Consider the following 14164-nt stretch of genomic DNA (forward strand, 5'->3'; position numbering starts at 1 on the left):
CAGAGTGAGCAGTAAATAGGCAATATCTGTCGCAGAGTGAGCAGTAAATGAGTTTTCTCCCCCGTCAAAAACATGTTCGCGTCTACAGCACCCGGTGTTCCCAGGCGGTCACCCATCCAAGTACTGAGCGGGCCCGACGTTGCTTAACTTCAGTGATCGGACGAGAACTGGTGTTTTCAACGTGATATGGCCGTAGACGACGACAGGTGAAAAAATCCCGCAGTTATCTGTCGCAGAGTGAGCAGTAAATAGGCAATATCTGTCGCAGAGTGAGCAGTAAATGAGTTTTCTCAGCCGTCAAAAACATGTTCGCGTCTACAGCACCCGGTGTTCCCAGGCGGTCACCCATCCAAGTACTGAGCGGGCCCGACGTTGCTTAACTTCAGTGATCGGACGAGAACTGGTGTTTTCAACGTGATATGGCCGTAGACGACGACAGGTGAAAAAATCCCGCAGTTATCTGTCGCAGAGTGAGCAGTAAATGAGTTTTCTCCCCCGTCAAAAACATGTTCGCGTCTACAGCACCCGGTGTTCCCAGGCGGTCACCCATCCAAGTACTGAGCGGGCCCGACGTTGCTTAACTTCAGTGATCGGACGAGAACTGGTGTTTTCAACGTGATATGGCCGTAGACGACGACAGGTGAAAAAATCCCGCAGTTATCTGTCGCAGAGTGAGCAGTAAATGAGTTTTCTCCCCAGTCAAAAACATGTTCGCGTCTACAGCACCCGGTGTTCCCAGGCGGTCACCCATCCAAGTACTGAGCGGGCCCGACGTTGCTTAACTTCAGTGATCGGACGAGAACTGGTGTTTTCAACGTGATATGGCCGTAGACGACGACAGGTGAAAAAATCCCGCAGTTATCTGTCGCAGAGTGAGCAGTAAATGGGTTTTCTCCCCCGTCAAAAACATGTTCGCGTCTACAGCACCCGGTGTTCCCAGGCGGTCACCCATCCAAGTACTGAGCGGGCCCGACGTTGCTTAACTTCAGTGATCGGACGAGAACTGGTGTTTTCAACGTGATATGGCCGTAGACGACGACAGGTGAAAAAATCCCGCAGTTATCTGTCGCAGAGTGAGCAGTAAATGAGTTTTCTCCCCCGTCAAAAACATGTTCGCGTCTACAGCACCCGGTGTTCCCAGGCGGTCACCCATCCAAGTACTGAGCGGGCCCGACGTTGCTTAACTTCAGTGATCGGACGAGAACTGGTGTTTTCAACGTGATATGGCCGTAGACGACGACAAGTGAAAAAATCCCGCAGTTATCTGTCGCAGAGTGAGCAGTAAATAGGCAATATCTGTCGCAGAGTGAGCAGTAAATGAGTTTTCTCAGCCGTCAAAAACATGTTCGCGTCTACAGCACCCGGTGTTCCCAGGCGGTCACCCATCCAAGTACTGAGCGGGCCCGACGTTGCTTAACTTCAGTGATCGGACGAGAACTGGTGTTTTCAACGTGATATGGCCGTAGACGACGACAGGTGAAAAAATCCCGCAGTTATCTGTCGCAGAGTGAGCAGTAAATGAGTTTTCTCCCCCGTCAAAAACATGTTCGCGTCTACAGCACCCGGTGTTCCCAGGCGGTCACCCATCCAAGTACTGAGCGGGCCCGACGTTGCTTAACTTCAGTGATCGGACGAGAACTGGTGTTTTCAACGTGATATGGCCGTAGACGACGACAGGTGAAAAAATCCCGCAGTTATCTGTCGCAGAGTGAGCAGTAAATGAGTTTTCTCCCCAGTCAAAAACATGTTCGCGTCTACAGCACCCGGTGTTCCCAGGCGGTCACCCATCCAAGTACTGAGCGGGCCCGACGTTGCTTAACTTCAGTGATCGGACGAGAACTGGTGTTTTCAACGTGATATGGCCGTAGACGACGACAGGTGAAAAAATCCCGCAGTTATCTGTCGCAGAGTGAGCAGTAAATGGGTTTTCTCCCCCGTCAAAAACATGTTCGCGTCTACAGCACCCGGTGTTCCCAGGCGGTCACCCATCCAAGTACTGAGCGGGCCCGACGTTGCTTAACTTCAGTGATCGGACGAGAACTGGTGTTTTCAACGTGATATGGCCGTAGACGACGACAGGTGAAAAAATCCCGCAGTTATCTGTCGCAGAGTGAGCAGTAAATGAGTTTTCTCCCCCGTCAAAAACATGTTCGCGTCTACAGCACCCGGTGTTCCCAGGCGGTCACCCATCCAAGTACTGAGCGGGCCCGACGTTGCTTAACTTCAGTGATCGGACGAGAACTGGTGTTTTCAACGTGATATGGCCGTAGACGACGACAAGTGAAAAAATCCCGCAGTTATCTGTCGCAGAGTGAGCAGTAAATAGGCAATATCTGTCGCAGAGTGAGCAGTAAATGAGTTTTCTCAGCCGTCAAAAACATGTTCGCGTCTACAGCACCCGGTGTTCCCAGGCGGTCACCCATCCAAGTACTGAGCGGGCCCGACGTTGCTTAACTTCAGTGATCGGACGAGAACTGGTGTTTTCAACGTGATATGGCCGTAGACGACGACAGGTGAAAAAATCCCGCAGTTATCTGTCGCAGAGTGAGCAGTAAATGAGTTTTCTCCCCCGTCAAAAACATGTTCGCGTCTACAGCACCCGGTGTTCCCAGGCGGTCACCCATCCAAGTACTGAGCGGGCCCGACGTTGCTTAACTTCAGTGATCGGACGAGAACTGGTGTTTTCAACGTGATATGGCCGTAGACGACGACAGGTGAAAAAATCCCGCAGTTATCTGTCGCAGAGTGAGCAGTAAATGAGTTTTCTCCCCCGTCAAAAACATGTTCGCGTCTACAGCACCCGGTGTTCCCAGGCGGTCACCCATCCAAGTACTGAGCGGGCCCGACGTTGCTTAACTTCAGTGATCGGACGAGAACTGGTGTTTTCAACGTGATATGGCCGTAGACGACGACAGGTGAAAAAATCCCGCAGTTATCTGTCGCAGAGTGAGCAGTAAATGAGTTTTCTCCCCCGTCAAAAACATGTTCGCGTCTACAGCACCCGGTGTTCCCAGGCGGTCACCCATCCAAGTACTGAGCGGGCCCGACGTTGCTTAACTTCAGTGATCGGACGAGAACTGGTGTTTTCAACGTGATATGGCCGTAGACGACGACAGGTGAAAAAATCCCGCAGTTATCTGTCGCAGAGTGAGCAGTAAATGAGTTTTCTCCCCCGTCAAAAACATGTTCGCGTCTACAGCACCCGGTGTTCCCAGGCGGTCACCCATCCAAGTACTGAGCGGGCCCGACGTTGCTTAACTTCAGTGATCGGACGAGAACTGGTGTTTTCAACGTGATATGGCCGTAGACGACGACAGGTGAAAAAATCCCGCAGTTATCTGTCGCAGAGTGAGCAGTAAATAGGCAATATCTGTCGCAGAGTGAGCAGTAAATGAGTTTTCTCAGCCGTCAAAAACATGTTCGCGTCTACAGCACCCGGTGTTCCCAGGCGGTCACCCATCCAAGTACTGAGCGGGCCCGACGTTGCTTAACTTCAGTGATCGGACGAGAACTGGTGTTTTCAACGTGATATGGCCGTAGACGACGACAGGTGAAAAAATCCCGCAGTTATCTGTCGCAGAGTGAGCAGTAAATGAGTTTTCTCCCCCGTCAAAAACATGTTCGCGTCTACAGCACCCGGTGTTCCCAGGCGGTCACCCATCCAAGTACTGAGCGGGCCCGACGTTGCTTAACTTCAGTGATCGGACGAGAACTGGTGTTTTCAACGTGATATGGCCGTAGACGACGACAGGTGAAAAAATCCCGCAGTTATCTGTCGCAGAGTGAGCAGTAAATGAGTTTTCTCCCCAGTCAAAAACATGTTCGCGTCTACAGCACCCGGTGTTCCCAGGCGGTCACCCATCCAAGTACTGAGCGGGCCCGACGTTGCTTAACTTCAGTGATCGGACGAGAACTGGTGTTTTCAACGTGATATGGCCGTAGACGACGACAGGTGAAAAAATCCCGCAGTTATCTGTCGCAGAGTGAGCAGTAAATGGGTTTTCTCCCCCGTCAAAAACATGTTCGCGTCTACAGCACCCGGTGTTCCCAGGCGGTCACCCATCCAAGTACTGAGCGGGCCCGACGTTGCTTAACTTCAGTGATCGGACGAGAACTGGTGTTTTCAACGTGATATGGCCGTAGACGACGACAGGTGAAAAAATCCCGCAGTTATCTGTCGCAGAGTGAGCAGTAAATGAGTTTTCTCCCCCGTCAAAAACATGTTCGCGTCTACAGCACCCGGTGTTCCCAGGCGGTCACCCATCCAAGTACTGAGCGGGCCCGACGTTGCTTAACTTCAGTGATCGGACGAGAACTGGTGTTTTCAACGTGATATGGCCGTAGACGACGACAAGTGAAAAAATCCCGCAGTTATCTGTCGCAGAGTGAGCAGTAAATAGGCAATATCTGTCGCAGAGTGAGCAGTAAATGAGTTTTCTCAGCCGTCAAAAACATGTTCGCGTCTACAGCACCCGGTGTTCCCAGGCGGTCACCCATCCAAGTACTGAGCGGGCCCGACGTTGCTTAACTTCAGTGATCGGACGAGAACTGGTGTTTTCAACGTGATATGGCCGTAGACGACGACAGGTGAAAAAATCCCGCAGTTATCTGTCGCAGAGTGAGCAGTAAATGAGTTTTCTCCCCCGTCAAAAACATGTTCGCGTCTACAGCACCCGGTGTTCCCAGGCGGTCACCCATCCAAGTACTGAGCGGGCCCGACGTTGCTTAACTTCAGTGATCGGACGAGAACTGGTGTTTTCAACGTGATATGGCCGTAGACGACGACAGGTGAAAAAATCCCGCAGTTATCTGTCGCAGAGTGAGCAGTAAATGAGTTTTCTCCCCAGTCAAAAACATGTTCGCGTCTACAGCACCCGGTGTTCCCAGGCGGTCACCCATCCAAGTACTGAGCGGGCCCGACGTTGCTTAACTTCAGTGATCGGACGAGAACTGGTGTTTTCAACGTGATATGGCCGTAGACGACGACAGGTGAAAAAATCCCGCAGTTATCTGTCGCAGAGTGAGCAGTAAATGGGTTTTCTCCCCCGTCCAAAAACATGTTCGCGTCTACAGCACCCGGTGTTCCCAGGCGGTCACCCATCCAAGTACTGAGCGGGCCCGACGTTGCTTAACTTCAGTGATCGGACGAGAACTGGTGTTTTCAACGTGATATGGCCGTAGACGACGACAGGTGAAAAAATCCCGCAGTTATCTGTCGCAGAGTGAGCAGTAAATGAGTTTTCTCCCCCGTCAAAAACATGTTCGCGTCTACAGCACCCGGTGTTCCCAGGCGGTCACCCATCCAAGTACTGAGCGGGCCCGACGTTGCTTAACTTCAGTGATCGGACGAGAACTGGTGTTTTCAACGTGATATGGCCGTAGACGACGACAAGTGAAAAAATCCCGCAGTTATCTGTCGCAGAGTGAGCAGTAAATAGGCAATATCTGTCGCAGAGTGAGCAGTAAATGAGTTTTCTCAGCCGTCAAAAACATGTTCGCGTCTACAGCACCCGGTGTTCCCAGGCGGTCACCCATCCAAGTACTGAGCGGGCCCGACGTTGCTTAACTTCAGTGATCGGACGAGAACTGGTGTTTTCAACGTGATATGGCCGTAGACGACGACAGGTGAAAAAATCCCGCAGTTATCTGTCGCAGAGTGAGCAGTAAATGAGTTTTCTCCCCCGTCAAAAACATGTTCGCGTCTACAGCACCCGGTGTTCCCAGGCGGTCACCCATCCAAGTACTGAGCGGGCCCGACGTTGCTTAACTTCAGTGATCGGACGAGAACTGGTGTTTTCAACGTGATATGGCCGTAGACGACGACAGGTGAAAAAATCCCGCAGTTATCTGTCGCAGAGTGAGCAGTAAATAGGCAATATCTGTCGCAGAGTGAGCAGTAAATGAGTTTTCTCAGCCGTCAAAAACATGTTCGCGTCTACAGCACCCGGTGTTCCCAGGCGGTCACCCATCCAAGTACTGAGCGGGCCCGACGTTGCTTAACTTCAGTGATCGGACGAGAACTGGTGTTTTCAACGTGATATGGCCGTAGACGACGACAGGTGAAAAAATCCCGCAGTTATCTGTCGCAGAGTGAGCAGTAAATGAGTTTTCTCCCCCGTCAAAAACATGTTCGCGTCTACAGCACCCGGTGTTCCCAGGCGGTCACCCATCCAAGTACTGAGCGGGCCCGACGTTGCTTAACTTCAGTGATCGGACGAGAACTGGTGTTTTCAACGTGATATGGCCGTAGACGACGACAGGTGAAAAAATCCCGCAGTTATCTGTCGCAGAGTGAGCAGTAAATGAGTTTTCTCCCCAGTCAAAAACATGTTCGCGTCTACAGCACCCGGTGTTCCCAGGCGGTCACCCATCCAAGTACTGAGCGGGCCCGACGTTGCTTAACTTCAGTGATCGGACGAGAACTGGTGTTTTCAACGTGATATGGCCGTAGACGACGACAGGTGAAAAAATCCCGCAGTTATCTGTCGCAGAGTGAGCAGTAAATGGGTTTTCTCCCCCGTCAAAAACATGTTCGCGTCTACAGCACCCGGTGTTCCCAGGCGGTCACCCATCCAAGTACTGAGCGGGCCCGACGTTGCTTAACTTCAGTGATCGGACGAGAACTGGTGTTTTCAACGTGATATGGCCGTAGACGACGACAGGTGAAAAAATCCCGCAGTTATCTGTCGCAGAGTGAGCAGTAAATGAGTTTTCTCCCCCGTCAAAAACATGTTCGCGTCTACAGCACCCGGTGTTCCCAGGCGGTCACCCATCCAAGTACTGAGCGGGCTCGACGTTGCTTAACTTCAGTGATCGGACGAGAACTGGTGTTTTCAACGTGATATGGCCGTAGACGACGACAGGTGAAAAAATCCCGCAGTTATCTGTCGCAGAGTGAGCAGTAAATAGGCAATATCTGTCGCAGAGTGAGCAGTAAATGAGTTTTCTCAGCCGTCAAAAACATGTTCGCGTCTACAGCACCCGGTGTTCCCAGGCGGTCACCCATCCAAGTACTGAGCGGGCCCGACGTTGCTTAACTTCAGTGATCGGACGAGAACTGGTGTTTTCAACGTGATATGGCCGTAGACGACGACAGGTGAAAAAATCCCGCAGTTATCTGTCGCAGAGTGAGCAGTAAATGAGTTTTCTCCCCCGTCAAAAACATGTTCGCGTCTACAGCACCCGGTGTTCCCAGGCGGTCACCCATCCAAGTTCTGAGCGGGCCCGACGTTGCTTAACTTCAGTGATCGGACGAGAACTGGTGTTTTCAACGTGATATGGCCGTAGACGACGACAGGTGAAAAAATCCCGCAGTTATCTGTCGCAGAGTGAGCAGTAAATGAGTTTTCTCCCCCGTCAAAAACATGTTCGCGTCTACAGCACCCGGTGTTCCCAGGCGGTCACCCATCCAAGTACTGAGCGGGCCCGACGTTGCTTAACTTCAGTGATCGGACGAGAACTGGTGTTTTCAACGTGATATGGCCGTAGACGACGACAGGTGAAAAAATCCCGCAGTTATCTGTCGCAGAGTGAGCAGTAAATAGGCAATATCTGTCGCAGAGTGAGCAGTAAATGAGTTTTCTCAGCCGTCAAAAACATGTTCGCGTCTACAGCACCCGGTGTTCCCAGGCGGTCACCCATCCAAGTACTGAGCGGGCCCGACGTTGCTTAACTTCAGTGATCGGACGAGAACTGGTGTTTTCAACGTGATATGGCCGTAGACGACGACAGGTGAAAAAATCCCGCAGTTATCTGTCGCAGAGTGAGCAGTAAATGAGTTTTCTCAGCCGTCAAAAACATGTTCGCGTCTACAGCACCCGGTGTTCCCAGGCGGTCACCCATCCAAGTACTGAGCGGGCCCGACGTTGCTTAACTTCAGTGATCGGACGAGAACTGGTGTTTTCAACGTGATATGGCCGTAGACGACGACAGGTGAAAAAATCCCGCAGTTATCTGTCGCAGAGTGAGCAGTAAATAGGCAATATCTGTCGCAGAGTGAGCAGTAAATGAGTTTTCTCAGCCGTCAAAAACATGTTCGCGTCTACAGCACCCGGTGTTCCCAGGCGGTCACCCATCCAAGTACTGAGCGGGCCCGACGTTGCTTAACTTCAGTGATCGGACGAGAACTGGTGTTTTCAACGTGATATGGCCGTAGACGACGACAGGTGAAAAAATCCCGCAGTTATCTGTCGCAGAGTGAGCAGTAAATGAGTTTTCTCAGCCGTCAAAAACATGTTCGCGTCTACAGCACCCGGTGTTCCCAGGCGGTCACCCATCCAAGTACTGAGCGGGCCCGACGTTGCTTAACTTCAGTGATCGGACGAGAACTGGTGTTTTCAACGTGATATGGCCGTAGACGACGACAGGTGAAAAAATCCCGCAGTTATCTGTCGCAGAGTGAGCAGTAAATAGGCAATATCTGTCGCAGAGTGAGCAGTAAATGAGTTTTCTCAGCCGTCAAAAACATGTTCGCGTCTACAGCACCCGGTGTTCCCAGGCGGTCACCCATCCAAGTACTGAGCGGGCCCGACGTTGCTTAACTTTAGTGATCGGACGAGAACTGGTGTTTTCAACGTGATATGGCCGTAGACGACGACAGGTGAAAAAATCCCGCAGTTATCTGTCGCAGAGTGAGCAGTAAATGAGTTTTCTCCCCCGTCAAAAACATGTTCGCGTCTACAGCACCCGGTGTTCCCAGGCGGTCACCCATCCAAGTACTGAGCGGGCCCGACGTTGCTTAACTTCAGTGATCGGACGAGAACTGGTGTTTTCAACGTGATATGGCCGTAGACGACGACAGGTGAAAAAATCCCGCAGTTATCTGTCGCAGAGTGAGCAGTAAATGAGTTTTCTCCCCCGTCAAAAACATGTTCGCGTCTACAGCACCCGGTGTTCCCAGGCGGTCACCCATCCAAGTACTGAGCGGGCCCGACGTTGCTTAACTTCAGTGATCGGACGAGAACTGGTGTTTTCAACGTGATATGGCCGTAGACGACGACAGGTGAAAAAATCCCGCAGTTATCTGTCGCAGAGTGAGCAGTAAATGAGTTTTCTCCCCCGTCAAAAACATGTTCGCGTCTACAGCACCCGGTGTTCCCAGGCGGTCACCCATCCAAGTACTGAGCGGGCCCGACGTTGCTTAACTTCAGTGATCGGACGAGAACTGGTGTTTTCAACGTGATATGGCCGTAGACGACGACAGGTGAAAAAATCCCGCAGTTATCTGTCGCAGAGTGAGCAGTAAATGAGTTTTCTCCCCCGTCAAAAACATGTTCGCGTCTACAGCACCCGGTGTTCCCAGGCGGTCACCCATCCAAGTACTGAGCGGGCCCGACGTTGCTTAACTTCAGTGATCGGACGAGAACTGGTGTTTTCAACGTGATATGGCCGTAGACGACGACAGGTGAAAAAATCCCGCAGTTATCTGTCGCAGAGTGAGCAGTAAATAGGCAATATCTGTCGCAGAGTGAGCAGTAAATGAGTTTTCTCAGCCGTCAAAAACATGTTCGCGTCTACAGCACCCGTTGTTCCCAGGCGGTCACCCATCCAAGTACTGAGCGGGCCCGACGTTGCTTAACTTCAGTGATCGGACGAGAACTGGTGTTTTCAACGTGATATGGCCGTAGACGACGACAGGTGAAAAAATCCCGCAGTTATCTGTCGCAGAGTGAGCAGTAAATGAGTTTTCTCCCCCGTCAAAAACATGTTCGCGTCTACAGCACCCGGTGTTCCCAGGCGGTCACCCATCCAAGTACTGAGCGGGCCCGACGTTGCTTAACTTCAGTGATCGGACGAGAACTGGTGTTTTCAACGTGATATGGCCGTAGACGACGACAGGTGAAAAAATCCCGCAGTTATCTGTCGCAGAGTGAGCAGTAAATGAGTTTTCTCCCCAGTCAAAAACATGTTCGCGTCTACAGCACCCGGTGTTCCCAGGCGGTCACCCATCCAAGTACTGAGCGGGCCCGACGTTGCTTAACTTCAGTGATCGGACGAGAACTGGTGTTTTCAACGTGATATGGCCGTAGACGACGACAGGTGAAAAAATCCCGCAGTTATCTGTCGCAGAGTGAGCAGTAAATGGGTTTTCTCCCCCGTCAAAAACATGTTCGCGTCTACAGCACCCGGTGTTCCCAGGCGGTCACCCATCCAAGTACTGAGCGGGCCCGACGTTGCTTAACTTCAGTGATCGGACGAGAACTGGTGTTTTCAACGTGATATGGCCGTAGACGACGACAGGTGAAAAAATCCCGCAGTTATCTGTCGCAGAGTGAGCAGTAAATGAGTTTTCTCCCCCGTCAAAAACATGTTCGCGTCTACAGCACCCGGTGTTCCCAGGCGGTCACCCATCCAAGTACTGAGCGGGCTCGACGTTGCTTAACTTCAGTGATCGGACGAGAACTGGTGTTTTCAACGTGATATGGCCGTAGACGACGACAGGTGAAAAAATCCCGCAGTTATCTGTCGCAGAGTGAGCAGTAAATGAGTTTTCTCCCCCGTCAAAAACATGTTCGCGTCTACAGCACCCGGTGTTCCCAGGCGGTCACCCATCCAAGTACTGAGCGGGCCCGACGTTGCTTAACTTCAGTGATCGGACGAGAACTGGTGTTTTCAACGTGATATGGCCGTAGACGACGACAGGTGAAAAAATCCCGCAGTTATCTGTCGCAGAGTGAGCAGTAAATGAGTTTTCTCCCCCGTCAAAAACATGTTCGCGTCTACAGCACCCGGTGTTCCCAGGCGGTCACCCATCCAAGTACTGAGCGGGCCCGACGTTGCTTAACTTCAGTGATCGGACGAGAACTGGTGTTTTCAACGTGATATGGCCGTAGACGACGACAGGTGAAAAAATCCCGCAGTTATCTGTCGCAGAGTGAGCAGTAAATGAGTTTTCTCCCCCGTCAAAAACATGTTCGCGTCTACAGCACCCGGTGTTCCCAGGCGGTCACCCATCCAAGTACTGAGCGGGCCCGACGTTGCTTAACTTCAGTGATCGGACGAGAACTGGTGTTTTCAACGTGATATGGCCGTAGACGACGACAGGTGAAAAAATCCCGCAGTTATCTGTCGCAGAGTGAGCAGTAAATGAGTTTTCTCCCCCGTCAAAAACATGTTCGCGTCTACAGCACCCGGTGTTCCCAGGCGGTCACCCATCCAAGTACTGAGCGGGCCCGACGTTGCTTAACTTCAGTGATCGGACGAGAACTGGTGTTTTCAACGTGATATGGCCGTAGACGACGACAGGTGAAAAAATCCCGCAGTTATCTGTCGCAGAGTGAGCAGTAAATGAGTTTTCTCCCCCGTCAAAAACATGTTCGCGTCTACAGCACCCGGTGTTCCCAGGCGGTCACCCATCCAAGTACTGAGCGGGCCCGACGTTGCTTAACTTCAGTGATCGGACGAGAACTGGTGTTTTCAACGTGATATGGCCGTAGACGACGACAGGTGAAAAAATCCCGCAGTTATCTGTCGCAGAGTGAGCAGTAAATAGGCAATATCTGTCGCAGAGTGAGCAGTAAATGAGTTTTCTCAGCCGTCAAAAACATGTTCGCGTCTACAGCACCCGGTGTTCCCAGGCGGTCACCCATCCAAGTACTGAGCGGGCCCGACGTTGCTTAACTTCAGTGATCGGACGAGAACTGGTGTTTTCAACGTGATATGGCCGTAGACGACGACAGGTGAAAAAATCCCGCAGTTATCTGTCGCAGAGTGAGCAGTAAATGAGTTTTCTCCCCCGTCAAAAACATGTTCGCGTCTACAGCACCCGGTGTTCCCAGGCGGTCACCCATCCAAGTACTGAGCGGGCCCGACGTTGCTTAACTTCAGTGATCGGACGAGAACTGGTGTTTTCAACGTGATATGGCCGTAGACGACGACAGGTGAAAAAATCCCGCAGTTATCTGTCGCAGAGTGAGCAGTAAATGAGTTTTCTCCCCAGTCAAAAACATGTTCGCGTCTACAGCACCCGGTGTTCCCAGGCGGTCACCCATCCAAGTACTGAGCGGGCCCGACGTTGCTTAACTTCAGTGATCGGACGAGAACTGGTGTTTTCAACGTGATATGGCCGTAGACGACGACAGGTGAAAAAATCCCGCAGTTATCTGTCGCAGAGTGAGCAGTAAATGGGTTTTCTCCCCCGTCAAAAACATGTTCGCGTCTACAGCACCCGGTGTTCCCAGGCGGTCACCCATCCAAGTACTGAGCGGGCCCGACGTTGCTTAACTTCAGTGATCGGACGAGAACTGGTGTTTTGAACGTGATATGGCCGTAGACGACGACAGGTGAAAAAATCCCGCAGTTATCTGTCGCAGAGTGAGCAGTAAATGAGTTTTCTCCCCCGTCAAAAACATGTTCGCGTCTACAGCACCCGGTGTTCCCAGGCGGTCACCCATCCAAGTACTGAGCGGGCTCGACGTTGCTTAACTTCAGTGATCGGACGAGAACTGGTGTTTTCAACGTGATATGGCCGTAGACGACGACAGGTGAAAAAATCCCGCAGTTATCTGTCGCAGAGTGAGCAGTAAATGAGTTTTCTCCCCCGTCAAAAACATGTTCGCGTCTACAGCACCCGGTGTTCCCAGGCGGTCACCCATCCAAGTACTGAGCGGGCCCGACGTTGCTTAACTTCAGTGATCGGACGAGAACTGGTGTTTTCAACGTGATATGGCCGTAGACGACGACAGGTGAAAAAATCCCGCAGTTATCTGTCGCAGAGTGAGCAGTAAATGAGTTTTCTCCCCCGTCAAAAACATGTTCGCGTCTACAGCACCCGGTGTTCCCAGGCGGTCACCCATCCAAGTACTGAGCGGGCCCGACGTTGCTTAACTTCAGTGATCGGACGAGAACTGGTGTTTTCAACGTGATATGGCCGTAGACGACGACAGGTGAAAAAATCCCGCAGTTATCTGTCGCAGAGTGAGCAGTAAATGAGTTTTCTCCCCCGTCAAAAACATGTTCGCGTCTACAGCACCCGGTGTTCCCAGGCGGTCACCCATCCAAGTACTGAGCGGGCCCGACGTTGCTTAACTTCAGTGATCGGACGAGAACTGGTGTTTTCAACGTGATATGGCCGTAGACGACGACAGGTGAAAAAATCCCGCAGTTATCTGTCGCAGAGTGAGCAGTAAATGAGTTTTCTCCCCCGTCAAAAACATGTTCGCGTCTACAGCACCCGGTGTTCCCAGGCGGTCACCCATCCAAGTACTGAGCGGGCCCGACGTTGCTTAACTTCAGTGATCGGACGAGAACTGGTGTTTTCAACGTGATATGGCCGTAGACGACGACAGGTGAAAAAATCCCGCAGTTATCTGTCGCAGAGTGAGCAGTAAATAGGCAATATCTGTCGCAGAGTGAGCAGTAAATGAGTTTTCTCAGCCGTCAAAAACATGTTCGCGTCTACAGCACCCGGTGTTCCCAGGCGGTCACCCATCCAAGTACTGAGCGGGCCCGACGTTGCTTAACTTCAGTGATCGGACGAGAACTGGTGTTTTCAACGTGATATGGCCGTAGACGACGACAGGTGAAAAAATCCCGCAGTTATCTGTCGCAGAGTGAGCAGTAAATGAGTTTTCTCCCCCGTCAAAAACATGTTCGCGTCTACAGCACCCGGTGTTCCCAGGCGGTCACCCATCCAAGTACTGAGCGGGCCCGACGTTGCTTAACTTCAGTGATCGGACGAGAACTGGTGTTTTCAACGTGATATGGCCGTAGACGACGACAGGTGAAAAAATCCCGCAGTTATCTGTCGCAGAGTGAGCAGTAAATGAGTTTTCTCCCCCGTCAAAAACATGTTCGCGTCTACAGCACCCGGTGTTCCCAGGCGGTCACCCATCCAAGTACTGAGCGGGCCCGACGTTGCTTAACTTCAGTGATCGGACGAGAACTGGTGTTTTCAACGTGATATGGCCGTAGACGACGACAGGTGAAAAAATCCCGCAGTTATCTGTCGCAGAGTGAGCAGTAAATAGGCAATATCTGTCGCAGAGTGAGCAGTAAATGAGTTTTCTCAGCCGTCAAAAACATGTTCGCGTCTACAGCACCCGGTGTTCCCAGGCGGTCACCCATCCAAGTACTGAGCGGGCCCGACGTTGCTTAACTTCAGTGATCGGACGAGAACTGGTGTTTTCAACGTGATATGGCCGTAGACGACGACAGGTGAAAAAAT

General features: G+C 51.7%; 68 non-coding genes across 68 annotated transcripts; all 68 read right to left on the minus strand.

The window, feature by feature from the left end:
- Positions 1 to 79: 79 nt before the first annotated feature.
- LOC126808358 (5S ribosomal RNA) lies at positions 80 to 198 on the minus strand. Its single transcript, XR_007674601.1, has one exon. It is a non-coding gene; the product is annotated as a 5S ribosomal RNA (ribosomal RNA).
- A 114-nt stretch (positions 199 to 312) lies between these two features.
- LOC126808360 (5S ribosomal RNA) lies at positions 313 to 431 on the minus strand. Its single transcript, XR_007674602.1, has one exon. It is a non-coding gene; the product is annotated as a 5S ribosomal RNA (ribosomal RNA).
- Positions 432 to 513: 82 nt separating this feature from the next.
- Positions 514 to 632, minus strand: LOC126808361 (5S ribosomal RNA). Its single transcript, XR_007674603.1, has one exon. It is a non-coding gene; the product is annotated as a 5S ribosomal RNA (ribosomal RNA).
- Positions 633 to 714: 82 nt separating this feature from the next.
- LOC126808362 (5S ribosomal RNA) lies at positions 715 to 833 on the minus strand. The gene has a single exon (XR_007674604.1). It is a non-coding gene; the product is annotated as a 5S ribosomal RNA (ribosomal RNA).
- An 82-nt stretch (positions 834 to 915) lies between these two features.
- On the minus strand, positions 916 to 1034 carry LOC126808005 (5S ribosomal RNA). The gene has a single exon (XR_007674252.1). It is a non-coding gene; the product is annotated as a 5S ribosomal RNA (ribosomal RNA).
- An 82-nt stretch (positions 1035 to 1116) lies between these two features.
- Positions 1117 to 1235, minus strand: LOC126808006 (5S ribosomal RNA). The gene has a single exon (XR_007674253.1). It is a non-coding gene; the product is annotated as a 5S ribosomal RNA (ribosomal RNA).
- Positions 1236 to 1349: 114 nt separating this feature from the next.
- On the minus strand, positions 1350 to 1468 carry LOC126808007 (5S ribosomal RNA). Its single transcript, XR_007674254.1, has one exon. It is a non-coding gene; the product is annotated as a 5S ribosomal RNA (ribosomal RNA).
- An 82-nt stretch (positions 1469 to 1550) lies between these two features.
- On the minus strand, positions 1551 to 1669 carry LOC126808008 (5S ribosomal RNA). Its single transcript, XR_007674255.1, has one exon. It is a non-coding gene; the product is annotated as a 5S ribosomal RNA (ribosomal RNA).
- Positions 1670 to 1751: 82 nt separating this feature from the next.
- Positions 1752 to 1870, minus strand: LOC126808009 (5S ribosomal RNA). Its single transcript, XR_007674256.1, has one exon. It is a non-coding gene; the product is annotated as a 5S ribosomal RNA (ribosomal RNA).
- An 82-nt stretch (positions 1871 to 1952) lies between these two features.
- On the minus strand, positions 1953 to 2071 carry LOC126808011 (5S ribosomal RNA). Its single transcript, XR_007674258.1, has one exon. It is a non-coding gene; the product is annotated as a 5S ribosomal RNA (ribosomal RNA).
- Positions 2072 to 2153: 82 nt separating this feature from the next.
- On the minus strand, positions 2154 to 2272 carry LOC126808012 (5S ribosomal RNA). The gene has a single exon (XR_007674259.1). It is a non-coding gene; the product is annotated as a 5S ribosomal RNA (ribosomal RNA).
- Positions 2273 to 2386: 114 nt separating this feature from the next.
- On the minus strand, positions 2387 to 2505 carry LOC126808013 (5S ribosomal RNA). The gene has a single exon (XR_007674260.1). It is a non-coding gene; the product is annotated as a 5S ribosomal RNA (ribosomal RNA).
- Positions 2506 to 2587: 82 nt separating this feature from the next.
- LOC126808014 (5S ribosomal RNA) lies at positions 2588 to 2706 on the minus strand. Its single transcript, XR_007674261.1, has one exon. It is a non-coding gene; the product is annotated as a 5S ribosomal RNA (ribosomal RNA).
- An 82-nt stretch (positions 2707 to 2788) lies between these two features.
- On the minus strand, positions 2789 to 2907 carry LOC126808016 (5S ribosomal RNA). The gene has a single exon (XR_007674262.1). It is a non-coding gene; the product is annotated as a 5S ribosomal RNA (ribosomal RNA).
- An 82-nt stretch (positions 2908 to 2989) lies between these two features.
- Positions 2990 to 3108, minus strand: LOC126808017 (5S ribosomal RNA). Its single transcript, XR_007674263.1, has one exon. It is a non-coding gene; the product is annotated as a 5S ribosomal RNA (ribosomal RNA).
- An 82-nt stretch (positions 3109 to 3190) lies between these two features.
- Positions 3191 to 3309, minus strand: LOC126808018 (5S ribosomal RNA). The gene has a single exon (XR_007674264.1). It is a non-coding gene; the product is annotated as a 5S ribosomal RNA (ribosomal RNA).
- A 114-nt stretch (positions 3310 to 3423) lies between these two features.
- On the minus strand, positions 3424 to 3542 carry LOC126808019 (5S ribosomal RNA). Its single transcript, XR_007674265.1, has one exon. It is a non-coding gene; the product is annotated as a 5S ribosomal RNA (ribosomal RNA).
- Positions 3543 to 3624: 82 nt separating this feature from the next.
- On the minus strand, positions 3625 to 3743 carry LOC126808020 (5S ribosomal RNA). Its single transcript, XR_007674266.1, has one exon. It is a non-coding gene; the product is annotated as a 5S ribosomal RNA (ribosomal RNA).
- Positions 3744 to 3825: 82 nt separating this feature from the next.
- LOC126808021 (5S ribosomal RNA) lies at positions 3826 to 3944 on the minus strand. The gene has a single exon (XR_007674267.1). It is a non-coding gene; the product is annotated as a 5S ribosomal RNA (ribosomal RNA).
- Positions 3945 to 4026: 82 nt separating this feature from the next.
- Positions 4027 to 4145, minus strand: LOC126808023 (5S ribosomal RNA). The gene has a single exon (XR_007674269.1). It is a non-coding gene; the product is annotated as a 5S ribosomal RNA (ribosomal RNA).
- An 82-nt stretch (positions 4146 to 4227) lies between these two features.
- LOC126808024 (5S ribosomal RNA) lies at positions 4228 to 4346 on the minus strand. The gene has a single exon (XR_007674270.1). It is a non-coding gene; the product is annotated as a 5S ribosomal RNA (ribosomal RNA).
- A 114-nt stretch (positions 4347 to 4460) lies between these two features.
- Positions 4461 to 4579, minus strand: LOC126808025 (5S ribosomal RNA). The gene has a single exon (XR_007674271.1). It is a non-coding gene; the product is annotated as a 5S ribosomal RNA (ribosomal RNA).
- An 82-nt stretch (positions 4580 to 4661) lies between these two features.
- LOC126808026 (5S ribosomal RNA) lies at positions 4662 to 4780 on the minus strand. Its single transcript, XR_007674272.1, has one exon. It is a non-coding gene; the product is annotated as a 5S ribosomal RNA (ribosomal RNA).
- An 82-nt stretch (positions 4781 to 4862) lies between these two features.
- On the minus strand, positions 4863 to 4981 carry LOC126808027 (5S ribosomal RNA). The gene has a single exon (XR_007674273.1). It is a non-coding gene; the product is annotated as a 5S ribosomal RNA (ribosomal RNA).
- An 83-nt stretch (positions 4982 to 5064) lies between these two features.
- LOC126808028 (5S ribosomal RNA) lies at positions 5065 to 5183 on the minus strand. Its single transcript, XR_007674274.1, has one exon. It is a non-coding gene; the product is annotated as a 5S ribosomal RNA (ribosomal RNA).
- Positions 5184 to 5265: 82 nt separating this feature from the next.
- LOC126808029 (5S ribosomal RNA) lies at positions 5266 to 5384 on the minus strand. The gene has a single exon (XR_007674275.1). It is a non-coding gene; the product is annotated as a 5S ribosomal RNA (ribosomal RNA).
- A 114-nt stretch (positions 5385 to 5498) lies between these two features.
- On the minus strand, positions 5499 to 5617 carry LOC126808030 (5S ribosomal RNA). Its single transcript, XR_007674276.1, has one exon. It is a non-coding gene; the product is annotated as a 5S ribosomal RNA (ribosomal RNA).
- An 82-nt stretch (positions 5618 to 5699) lies between these two features.
- On the minus strand, positions 5700 to 5818 carry LOC126808032 (5S ribosomal RNA). The gene has a single exon (XR_007674277.1). It is a non-coding gene; the product is annotated as a 5S ribosomal RNA (ribosomal RNA).
- Positions 5819 to 5932: 114 nt separating this feature from the next.
- LOC126808033 (5S ribosomal RNA) lies at positions 5933 to 6051 on the minus strand. Its single transcript, XR_007674278.1, has one exon. It is a non-coding gene; the product is annotated as a 5S ribosomal RNA (ribosomal RNA).
- An 82-nt stretch (positions 6052 to 6133) lies between these two features.
- LOC126808035 (5S ribosomal RNA) lies at positions 6134 to 6252 on the minus strand. The gene has a single exon (XR_007674280.1). It is a non-coding gene; the product is annotated as a 5S ribosomal RNA (ribosomal RNA).
- An 82-nt stretch (positions 6253 to 6334) lies between these two features.
- LOC126808036 (5S ribosomal RNA) lies at positions 6335 to 6453 on the minus strand. Its single transcript, XR_007674281.1, has one exon. It is a non-coding gene; the product is annotated as a 5S ribosomal RNA (ribosomal RNA).
- An 82-nt stretch (positions 6454 to 6535) lies between these two features.
- LOC126808037 (5S ribosomal RNA) lies at positions 6536 to 6654 on the minus strand. Its single transcript, XR_007674282.1, has one exon. It is a non-coding gene; the product is annotated as a 5S ribosomal RNA (ribosomal RNA).
- An 82-nt stretch (positions 6655 to 6736) lies between these two features.
- On the minus strand, positions 6737 to 6855 carry LOC126808022 (5S ribosomal RNA). The gene has a single exon (XR_007674268.1). It is a non-coding gene; the product is annotated as a 5S ribosomal RNA (ribosomal RNA).
- A 114-nt stretch (positions 6856 to 6969) lies between these two features.
- LOC126808038 (5S ribosomal RNA) lies at positions 6970 to 7088 on the minus strand. The gene has a single exon (XR_007674283.1). It is a non-coding gene; the product is annotated as a 5S ribosomal RNA (ribosomal RNA).
- An 82-nt stretch (positions 7089 to 7170) lies between these two features.
- Positions 7171 to 7289, minus strand: LOC126808330 (5S ribosomal RNA). The gene has a single exon (XR_007674574.1). It is a non-coding gene; the product is annotated as a 5S ribosomal RNA (ribosomal RNA).
- An 82-nt stretch (positions 7290 to 7371) lies between these two features.
- Positions 7372 to 7490, minus strand: LOC126808039 (5S ribosomal RNA). The gene has a single exon (XR_007674284.1). It is a non-coding gene; the product is annotated as a 5S ribosomal RNA (ribosomal RNA).
- A 114-nt stretch (positions 7491 to 7604) lies between these two features.
- Positions 7605 to 7723, minus strand: LOC126808040 (5S ribosomal RNA). The gene has a single exon (XR_007674285.1). It is a non-coding gene; the product is annotated as a 5S ribosomal RNA (ribosomal RNA).
- Positions 7724 to 7805: 82 nt separating this feature from the next.
- LOC126808041 (5S ribosomal RNA) lies at positions 7806 to 7924 on the minus strand. The gene has a single exon (XR_007674286.1). It is a non-coding gene; the product is annotated as a 5S ribosomal RNA (ribosomal RNA).
- Positions 7925 to 8038: 114 nt separating this feature from the next.
- LOC126808042 (5S ribosomal RNA) lies at positions 8039 to 8157 on the minus strand. Its single transcript, XR_007674287.1, has one exon. It is a non-coding gene; the product is annotated as a 5S ribosomal RNA (ribosomal RNA).
- Positions 8158 to 8239: 82 nt separating this feature from the next.
- On the minus strand, positions 8240 to 8358 carry LOC126808043 (5S ribosomal RNA). The gene has a single exon (XR_007674288.1). It is a non-coding gene; the product is annotated as a 5S ribosomal RNA (ribosomal RNA).
- Positions 8359 to 8472: 114 nt separating this feature from the next.
- On the minus strand, positions 8473 to 8591 carry LOC126808310 (5S ribosomal RNA). Its single transcript, XR_007674552.1, has one exon. It is a non-coding gene; the product is annotated as a 5S ribosomal RNA (ribosomal RNA).
- An 82-nt stretch (positions 8592 to 8673) lies between these two features.
- Positions 8674 to 8792, minus strand: LOC126808044 (5S ribosomal RNA). The gene has a single exon (XR_007674289.1). It is a non-coding gene; the product is annotated as a 5S ribosomal RNA (ribosomal RNA).
- Positions 8793 to 8874: 82 nt separating this feature from the next.
- Positions 8875 to 8993, minus strand: LOC126808046 (5S ribosomal RNA). The gene has a single exon (XR_007674291.1). It is a non-coding gene; the product is annotated as a 5S ribosomal RNA (ribosomal RNA).
- An 82-nt stretch (positions 8994 to 9075) lies between these two features.
- On the minus strand, positions 9076 to 9194 carry LOC126808048 (5S ribosomal RNA). The gene has a single exon (XR_007674292.1). It is a non-coding gene; the product is annotated as a 5S ribosomal RNA (ribosomal RNA).
- An 82-nt stretch (positions 9195 to 9276) lies between these two features.
- LOC126808049 (5S ribosomal RNA) lies at positions 9277 to 9395 on the minus strand. The gene has a single exon (XR_007674293.1). It is a non-coding gene; the product is annotated as a 5S ribosomal RNA (ribosomal RNA).
- Positions 9396 to 9509: 114 nt separating this feature from the next.
- On the minus strand, positions 9510 to 9628 carry LOC126808158 (5S ribosomal RNA). Its single transcript, XR_007674401.1, has one exon. It is a non-coding gene; the product is annotated as a 5S ribosomal RNA (ribosomal RNA).
- Positions 9629 to 9710: 82 nt separating this feature from the next.
- LOC126808050 (5S ribosomal RNA) lies at positions 9711 to 9829 on the minus strand. The gene has a single exon (XR_007674294.1). It is a non-coding gene; the product is annotated as a 5S ribosomal RNA (ribosomal RNA).
- Positions 9830 to 9911: 82 nt separating this feature from the next.
- LOC126808051 (5S ribosomal RNA) lies at positions 9912 to 10030 on the minus strand. The gene has a single exon (XR_007674295.1). It is a non-coding gene; the product is annotated as a 5S ribosomal RNA (ribosomal RNA).
- Positions 10031 to 10112: 82 nt separating this feature from the next.
- LOC126808052 (5S ribosomal RNA) lies at positions 10113 to 10231 on the minus strand. Its single transcript, XR_007674296.1, has one exon. It is a non-coding gene; the product is annotated as a 5S ribosomal RNA (ribosomal RNA).
- An 82-nt stretch (positions 10232 to 10313) lies between these two features.
- LOC126808034 (5S ribosomal RNA) lies at positions 10314 to 10432 on the minus strand. The gene has a single exon (XR_007674279.1). It is a non-coding gene; the product is annotated as a 5S ribosomal RNA (ribosomal RNA).
- Positions 10433 to 10514: 82 nt separating this feature from the next.
- LOC126808053 (5S ribosomal RNA) lies at positions 10515 to 10633 on the minus strand. Its single transcript, XR_007674297.1, has one exon. It is a non-coding gene; the product is annotated as a 5S ribosomal RNA (ribosomal RNA).
- An 82-nt stretch (positions 10634 to 10715) lies between these two features.
- Positions 10716 to 10834, minus strand: LOC126808054 (5S ribosomal RNA). The gene has a single exon (XR_007674298.1). It is a non-coding gene; the product is annotated as a 5S ribosomal RNA (ribosomal RNA).
- An 82-nt stretch (positions 10835 to 10916) lies between these two features.
- Positions 10917 to 11035, minus strand: LOC126808055 (5S ribosomal RNA). Its single transcript, XR_007674299.1, has one exon. It is a non-coding gene; the product is annotated as a 5S ribosomal RNA (ribosomal RNA).
- Positions 11036 to 11117: 82 nt separating this feature from the next.
- Positions 11118 to 11236, minus strand: LOC126808056 (5S ribosomal RNA). Its single transcript, XR_007674300.1, has one exon. It is a non-coding gene; the product is annotated as a 5S ribosomal RNA (ribosomal RNA).
- Positions 11237 to 11318: 82 nt separating this feature from the next.
- LOC126808058 (5S ribosomal RNA) lies at positions 11319 to 11437 on the minus strand. The gene has a single exon (XR_007674302.1). It is a non-coding gene; the product is annotated as a 5S ribosomal RNA (ribosomal RNA).
- A 114-nt stretch (positions 11438 to 11551) lies between these two features.
- On the minus strand, positions 11552 to 11670 carry LOC126808059 (5S ribosomal RNA). Its single transcript, XR_007674303.1, has one exon. It is a non-coding gene; the product is annotated as a 5S ribosomal RNA (ribosomal RNA).
- Positions 11671 to 11752: 82 nt separating this feature from the next.
- On the minus strand, positions 11753 to 11871 carry LOC126808060 (5S ribosomal RNA). Its single transcript, XR_007674304.1, has one exon. It is a non-coding gene; the product is annotated as a 5S ribosomal RNA (ribosomal RNA).
- An 82-nt stretch (positions 11872 to 11953) lies between these two features.
- Positions 11954 to 12072, minus strand: LOC126808061 (5S ribosomal RNA). Its single transcript, XR_007674305.1, has one exon. It is a non-coding gene; the product is annotated as a 5S ribosomal RNA (ribosomal RNA).
- An 82-nt stretch (positions 12073 to 12154) lies between these two features.
- LOC126808321 (5S ribosomal RNA) lies at positions 12155 to 12273 on the minus strand. Its single transcript, XR_007674566.1, has one exon. It is a non-coding gene; the product is annotated as a 5S ribosomal RNA (ribosomal RNA).
- An 82-nt stretch (positions 12274 to 12355) lies between these two features.
- On the minus strand, positions 12356 to 12474 carry LOC126808045 (5S ribosomal RNA). Its single transcript, XR_007674290.1, has one exon. It is a non-coding gene; the product is annotated as a 5S ribosomal RNA (ribosomal RNA).
- An 82-nt stretch (positions 12475 to 12556) lies between these two features.
- LOC126808062 (5S ribosomal RNA) lies at positions 12557 to 12675 on the minus strand. Its single transcript, XR_007674306.1, has one exon. It is a non-coding gene; the product is annotated as a 5S ribosomal RNA (ribosomal RNA).
- Positions 12676 to 12757: 82 nt separating this feature from the next.
- On the minus strand, positions 12758 to 12876 carry LOC126808064 (5S ribosomal RNA). The gene has a single exon (XR_007674307.1). It is a non-coding gene; the product is annotated as a 5S ribosomal RNA (ribosomal RNA).
- An 82-nt stretch (positions 12877 to 12958) lies between these two features.
- LOC126808065 (5S ribosomal RNA) lies at positions 12959 to 13077 on the minus strand. The gene has a single exon (XR_007674308.1). It is a non-coding gene; the product is annotated as a 5S ribosomal RNA (ribosomal RNA).
- An 82-nt stretch (positions 13078 to 13159) lies between these two features.
- Positions 13160 to 13278, minus strand: LOC126808066 (5S ribosomal RNA). The gene has a single exon (XR_007674309.1). It is a non-coding gene; the product is annotated as a 5S ribosomal RNA (ribosomal RNA).
- Positions 13279 to 13392: 114 nt separating this feature from the next.
- Positions 13393 to 13511, minus strand: LOC126808067 (5S ribosomal RNA). Its single transcript, XR_007674310.1, has one exon. It is a non-coding gene; the product is annotated as a 5S ribosomal RNA (ribosomal RNA).
- Positions 13512 to 13593: 82 nt separating this feature from the next.
- LOC126808068 (5S ribosomal RNA) lies at positions 13594 to 13712 on the minus strand. The gene has a single exon (XR_007674311.1). It is a non-coding gene; the product is annotated as a 5S ribosomal RNA (ribosomal RNA).
- An 82-nt stretch (positions 13713 to 13794) lies between these two features.
- LOC126808070 (5S ribosomal RNA) lies at positions 13795 to 13913 on the minus strand. Its single transcript, XR_007674313.1, has one exon. It is a non-coding gene; the product is annotated as a 5S ribosomal RNA (ribosomal RNA).
- Positions 13914 to 14027: 114 nt separating this feature from the next.
- LOC126808071 (5S ribosomal RNA) lies at positions 14028 to 14146 on the minus strand. The gene has a single exon (XR_007674314.1). It is a non-coding gene; the product is annotated as a 5S ribosomal RNA (ribosomal RNA).
- Between the last annotated feature and the right edge of the window lie 18 nt (positions 14147 to 14164).

Source organism: Patella vulgata, chromosome 9 (assembly GCF_932274485.2).
Source record: "Patella vulgata chromosome 9, xgPatVulg1.2, whole genome shotgun sequence".
NCBI lineage: Eukaryota > Metazoa > Mollusca > Gastropoda > Patellidae > Patella > Patella vulgata.